The sequence below is a fragment of the Eurypyga helias genome, unplaced genomic scaffold (genome assembly GCF_000690775.1).
Source record: "Eurypyga helias isolate BGI_N326 unplaced genomic scaffold, ASM69077v1 scaffold14548, whole genome shotgun sequence".
NCBI lineage: Eukaryota > Metazoa > Chordata > Aves > Eurypygiformes > Eurypygidae > Eurypyga > Eurypyga helias.
Window position 1 is genome coordinate 1 of NW_010269190.1, and position 6,952 is coordinate 6,952.

General features: G+C 43.5%; 1 protein-coding gene across 1 annotated transcript in view; it reads left to right on the forward strand.

Moving 5' to 3' along the window:
- The first annotated feature begins 868 nt into the window (after positions 1-868).
- Positions 869-6,952, forward strand: part of LOC104514366 (ELKS/Rab6-interacting/CAST family member 1-like) — a 10,043-nt gene continuing 3,959 nt past the window's right edge. Inside the window, exon 1 of the mRNA XM_010158026.1 lies at positions 869-1,008. The gene's annotated coding sequence lies outside the window, so the exon portion shown is untranslated. The remainder of the gene's footprint in view (positions 1,009-6,952) is intronic.

Sequence of the window (6,952 nt, forward strand, 5' to 3'; positions counted from 1 at the left end):
GTTGTGCGCCGGGTGGGGTTCGGTTGTGCCGCCGACAGCGGGTGAGTCCTTCGCGCTCTTCCCCTCCGCCTTCCCTCTGGTGTTTTTCCGCCCCTGCTCCTTTAGCCTGTCCTTGGGAAGCGCACGCTTTTGTTGGCGTGGTCGCATCGTCTGAGGTAATGGTGAGCGGTGGCTCCCTACCTGCGCCGTGCGGCGGGGCTTCTCCCTGGGAGCGCTGACACTTGGTTTATCTTGTTCCATCTGACACAAAGTAAGCGTCCGCTCACACCGTGCTTTGTTCCTGAACCCGCTGCCATCCTGGAGCGAGTGTCGGGCATCTCTTGTCTTTCCACATCTGCCTCGTTTGTAACGTGAGCTCTGAATCTTAGTTGTGGGGCGTACGGTTTATTGTACGTGGAATGTTGTATGGAATTTCACGTTGTGGTTTATGGACGCGGTGTGAAATGGTTTAAAGCGAAACCCCAATGCAGTTGGGAGAGATTAGGAGATAGGAAGGAAAGATATAACGAAACACCTATGGAGGTGTGCGGGGTGGAACCACTACAGAAACCAGGAGAATGGGTAGATGTAGAATTGGTCTGAAGAGCAATGTACGCTTAACTCCTCATCCAAGCTCGTTTTGGGGGCACGTTTGATGGACTTGGGACGGTTTTAGCCATGCTGCCTCAAATCCAACAGGTTGTAACCAAAAAACAAGTTGTCTGGTGTGACTGCAGGGCTACAGTTCTTCAGCTGCAACCCGGCTGGGATGCCCACAGCAGTAACCTCTGCCAGCTGCCTGCCCTCCTTCTCTCCCAGAGGTTGCCGCATCTGTCGCGGTAGGTGGCTGAGCATACGTCTCCTCCTGAGGTGCTGCGATCTACAGCCTGTGTTTTGTGTTGAAAGCTGCAGCAGCTCAGATGTGTGCCCCAATTCGGGGTCGCTTATGAGTCAGCACCCTTCTGCTGTGTCAAGTAAGATTAAGAGAGAAAAATCACTGCCTTGCCCTTGCTGGTATGAGCAGAGGTGGTAGTACAATAATTTTTTTTCAGTAATGAAGTATTTGGGCTAAACAGCTAGTTGTTAAATAACTGAGACAGCCGTACCAAATGTAGTTCAGTTCTAGAAGCGTAGGTCAGAACTTTCTCACAGGACAGCAGTTGCCTGAATATTCAAGTATGTGATTTTACTATATCATCCAGAAATTTGTAATTGTCTGAATCTACCAAGCTGCAAGAGGGGCTGCAGTTAGAAAAACTTTGGGATTTGCTGAGTAAAACATGAGTTTATCATAGTATTTGATTTAATTTGAACTTTCACCATGTTTTCTGGGAAACCAATTTAACTGTAATCAAATCACTGTAATGTGATGTTAGCAGGTTCTCTTCAGTTTGGGTTTCTGCTGTCTGGGCTGTATTAAAGCATCATGTTTTTCATAAGTCTCAACATTATTTCTTTGATCCCATCACAAGCTTTTATGAGATTCTGTTCGCATAACTTTTCATCTCTAACATCTGGCTAATGGCCTGATGGGCAAAAGCAGGATTTATATTTACATGGCCTGTACCTTTTTACTGAATTGCAAATCTTGGTCATGAAAGAAACCTTTTTTTGTTGTTTTTTGCTGAATCTGCCACTTTCTCAGTTCCCAGTAGCAGTTATCTGTGTTGCTGTATGAATAGAAATATTTCACCATGCTATTGTGACCAGCGCGCAAGTTCCTTGCTATTATTCCTTATTTTGTGAAGCAGGATACTCTCCTATTGTTAACCCTCCTTCCCTCACCCCTCCCTATTTTTCAAGCCTGTTCCCCCAAAAGCCTCTCTTGTGTTAGAGGTTTGTTACTACACTTACCTGGCTAAGCCGCTTGAAATTGTAGTACATTGAGAAGTCTGGCTTGCTTTATCCAACCATGGGATGTTCGGATGGAAGCATATGGATGGATGCATGCACACAGCTTTTAAAATAATCAGGCCGATTGCTGGAATTAAGAAGGAATATGCGTTCTTGAACCTTGCTGGCTACCCTGCGGTGAGAGCACTCTGGGTGATGACGATTCTGTCAGTTAGTGCCAGTTTAAGCCAAGAGTTTAACTCAGTGGGCTGCTGTATGGCAGTGGTAGGGCATGTGATCCTTGAAAATTCAGTACTGATTTAAGAAAAGTGATGTTTTATGCAGGTTCTGTCAATATAGTTAACACAACTTTGTTGTCAGGGCGAGATCACAAGGGAAATGCTGTAGATGGAGCATGCTTGGCTTTGCACAGTGGTGTTACCCGTGGTGACTTCAGGCTCGCTGTCTACACGGATTCACTAGCGCTTCTAGGTACTTCTGGGCTTTTGAAATACCTTTACCGCTTTTAGCACTTTCTGTCCGCTGTTGGGAAGTTGGGTGTTGGTTGTGTGCCACCTTGGGGGGCAAGAGAAGCAATCACGCGTGCAAACACATCGTATTTACGGGCTGTGTAACAGTCAAGCTGTAAACTAGCTATACAGTGACAGAAGATTAAGTCTGCAGGTCTTCAGTCTCCTAGGTTATTAGAAGAATGAGAGTTATTTTAATCAGTTCATCACTAGGAAGTTCGTGGGCACGTTCTGACTCCTGTTGCTTTTTGTGTTTTGGACTTTTTTAAAAAGGGAAAAAGACACACGATAATTTTTGCTGGGTATCTCCTATCTGCTTTAAATTTAGAGGCTTATAATCCTGTCCCATTCATTGCACAAAACAAATCCTGATGCACCCTCCTAGCCTGCCTACACACGTCAGTATTAAGAACATGGGACAGGCAGGGACCACGTGGGTCATTGGGTCCAGTCCCTGGTAAACCCAGGCAAGAAGCAGGAATTGAGAATGGCCTGCAATTACCTGCCCCGTGTGCTAATCTGCCTGTAACAAACACAACGCTGCCAGTCTTTAAACTGTCGGAGAGAATAGGTGCTGGAGCAGTGTCCAAGACTTCTGCCATACTTGGGAAGTGTGATATCCAGAGAGTGTTAAGAAATATGTGCCCCAGTCTCTGGAGGAAGACAGAAAAAGGTCTATTGGTACACAGCAACCGGACAAAGGGAAAGAACTTGCTCGTGCACCCAAATTTAGCAATCAGGTTAACCCTTGGTGTGCTACCGAGAGTAGGACCGTTTCAGTCAGACGAGTGAGACGAGGTCAGGCCTTTAGAAATATCAGTAGTGCCTCAGGTTCTGCCTCGAGATGAGGCTGACCTTCAGAGCATTAGGAAAAAATCCTTGTAAGCAAGTCGTGTATTGCAAAGAGCGTATAAACGTGTGTAAATAAAGATTTAGCTGAAATGCATGCGTTTTTGTAGTAAAAGTGAGCTTTTTGTAGTCTTGTTCTTTTGGGAAAGAAGAATAAAGGAGTGAAGCTGTGGTGGTGAAAGCATACCCTTTATGCTGATATCAAGATTAATGTGAATTATAAGAAAGAAAACCTGATGTCAATTAAAACTGCTCTTGCAGCAAAGCCGCTCTGTCATCTTATTTATGTCTTCCTTGTGGAGTAAGTTGATCTCAGGAAAGGAAATGTATACTTGCAGGAGACAAATTAACTAGGAAGCTGATGGATATTTGTTGTTTAGAGGCTCTCAGGTCATGTATTCTGGATGAGATATCTTGTAGGAATGGGAGAGAAGAATGGGAAATAGAATGGTGTCCAAAAGGGACAGATAATCAAGGTGTTTCCATGTTCTGTGGAGATTTGAAGTGTATGTGTACTATTTACCTTTCAAATTTAAAAAGCATGGAGTGTCGGTTTAGAAACAAAGCATTCTTTTGACAAATGACTGCTGGGGTTTTCCTCAAAATGTTAGGGTCAGAGTTGCTGGCCTACCTTTTAGAAAATGTGGTTTTCAGTATGTCAAAGTCACCTGAAGGTTATCAGGGGTTTTTGAGATATTTTCCTGGACAGATTTCTGTGTGTATGGGGTGGAAAATGTATGAATTTCTATCTTGTCATGTTTGGCAAGATGGAACAAGGACACTGTTACTTTCGGTGAACCTGGCAGATGTGCAAGTTGGCGGACTTACTTTAAAAAAAAAAACACCCAACCTACCTTTTCAAAGGATTGGACATAAACAGATCTCAGTGCTTGGGCATCTATTAGTGCACTGTGTGGGAATGAGAATCAATCATAGTATGACCAGTTCCTTTTTTGTCATCTTTCCATCTTCTTTCATCCCTTCTGCTTTCTTACTGTCAAGGCCACGAGGATAAGAATATTTTGATATGGATAAACAACCCTGAATTCCATGGGTTCAATGCCTTGTTTTCAGCATTGGCTGGCTTGCAAACAATTTCCAAAGTAAACTTTCTTCTTTTTCTTGTGTAATAGTCATTAATTTAACATGAAAAGTAATGAGTTTTCTTACCTTCCAGAATTAGACAAACCTAAAAATCTACACTATTGTCGTGAAATGGATACCTCATATTTTTTTATATAAAGTAGAATAGCAGCTGTGGCTTTTGCGATGATGGTGCACGCCATAATTGGTGGAATTCAGTATTTTTGGGTCTTGGTTGACACACCTTCAAGTTGTTTGAATCCTGTCTATTCTCTCATCATACCTACTATTTGAATTCCAGAGCAAAGGTAGTTGTCAAGGTTTTACTGGAATACAAGCCTTTCCTGGTTTGGAATTCCATCTCCTTTTTTTTTTTTTCCTCCCCCTGCTCTGTGCTGGAGTCCTGGTCCCATGGTATAATCTAGTCATTTTTACTCGTGATTAAGTATTAAGGTATGAATTCTGAAAATGTGAACAATTGCTACCTCTGCTAATGGAGTCTAACGTGTTGGCTATACTGCCGTGTCAGATGAAGACAGCTCTTGTAAAGGCTGAGTTTTCTCTTGCTCTTACAGAACTGACATTCAGAGCTTTCCTTCTGCAGACGGGGATTGGTGCTACCGGAAAGTTTGGTCTTCTGGGAGCTGGGTGTGTGACTCCCGTTTCGCTGATGGGATGGGTCACTGTGCTGTAAGGTGTGCTTGCCTGCCTAGCTGGGGAGCCAACGGTCCCGTTCCCGACTGGTGAGGGTGTTGACTCCGAATGTCCGAGTCTGTCAGCTGGTGTCTGAGCAGAAACTGCAGCCAAGAGATTTTGAGGAAATGTTGCTTGCTGAAGGCTGCAGAAGTTATTCCTGAATTCTTCATGTTTTTAACAGATGTAGCCAGGGATTTTCCTCTATTTCTGTGCTGTGTTTTTCTGTGTTGGTTTGCTTACTTGCCTAGAAGTATTTGTGGTGTTAATATTTGTCCTGGGATAAGGGGGGATATGAAAGGCATCATACATTTTTGTAACAGAGAGTCTCCAGAGGTCAAGAAAACTTCTTGTTAATGAATCTTCTGTTTTCTGTCGGCTGTAGCCAGGAATGTTTATTGAAAACCGCCACATCTTTTGACAGGACCAGTGTACCTATATTCCTGCCCTCCCTCGCTTCATAAGCACCTTGGAAGTAAAACTGCCAGAAGTTGTGCAGGTTGCATGTTACTGTTCTGTCAGCGTGCTGGTTCTGATGCAGGACTTCCAGCTTTCGTGCTGCTTTGGATTTCCATTTTCATCGGTTTATGGTACTGGATATCACTGAACCTGTTGGAGTGATAGCTGCTTTGCTGTTTTGAAGGAGGCTCGATTCTCCATTGCTTTTCACTAGTTATGACTAGGCTCTCGTAATGAAATGGATTCAGTTTAGTTGCCAGAAGTTGCACTGTAGTACGTTTAAATGTTTACTTTCAGATTATAAACTTTTTTTTCACATTTCATGGTGTCTGAGTGTTTTTGAACAGTTACCTGTGATCTTACAAGATGTTTGTCTTGGCTGGCACTTCAGGATGTGCTGTTAACTGTCTTATCATTTTCATACAGAAAATGTGTTCATAACTGTCCTTTTCCCACATTTTTTCCAAATACAGTGTTGTGTAATTCTCATCTATTCATTTTATGCTTCTGATAGTCCATCTTTCAAGCTTTTTCCTAATCACTAGATAGGTTTTTCAGCTAATACTAAAGCAGGTTGATTGTATGTCTCTGTACTTGCAAAGCTGCTGCGCCAATCTCGAGAATTCGGTGTGAAGTTTTTACTTTGGCAGATGTTGATGTTTTCGGATTTTTTTTTATGTGACTTGCAGACAGGATGATTTTTGAAAGTTTTTGCTAGTGAACAAGAGAGTTTTGTTTCACAAGTGTGAAGGTGTGCAAGCTACATTGCGGAAAAATGGTTTAGCGCAGGCTTCGGCGTTGATTTTCTGTGTAGGGTTTTGTTTTTTTTTTTTTAATGCTTGAAGGTTATATTCTCTTTGTAGTCTTCGGTAAGGGTTCCTGTATTGGCAGAAAGGACCAAAGGCTTATGAAATCTACAGGAGAGTTTGCAAAGGAAAAATGGTCAATACATTTCATGTCACAGTTGGACAGCGTTCCTTGTGGTTACCGCCATCCTGTAAGGCTGAGGGATGATTTTACTTGTCACTAAATTTAGGGTCACAGCAGAGGAAGAAAAAAGAAACAATGCTGCATTTTGGCATCATGGAACATAGGATAGGTTCCCTGGAAGGAGGATCTGGGGAACTACAGGCCTGTGAGCCTGACTTCGGTGCTGGGGAAGGTTATGCAGCAGATCCCGTTGCGTGCTATCATGCGACACATAGAGGACAACCAGGCGATGAGGCCCAGTCAGCATGGGTTTATGAAAGGCAGGTTCTGCTTGACGAACCTGATCTTCTGTGACCAAATGACCCACTTAGTGGATGAAGCAAATGCTGTAGAAGTGTTTACATGGGCTTTAGCAAACCCTCTGATGGTTTTCCACAGCATTTTCCTAGAGAAACTGGTTGCTCATGGCCTGGAGGGGTGTACTCTTCGCTGAGTAAAAAACTGTCTGGATGCTGGGGCCCAAAGAGTTGTGGTGAATGGAGTTAAATCCAGCTGGCAGCCGGTCACACGTGGGGTTCTGCAGGGCTCGGTGTTGG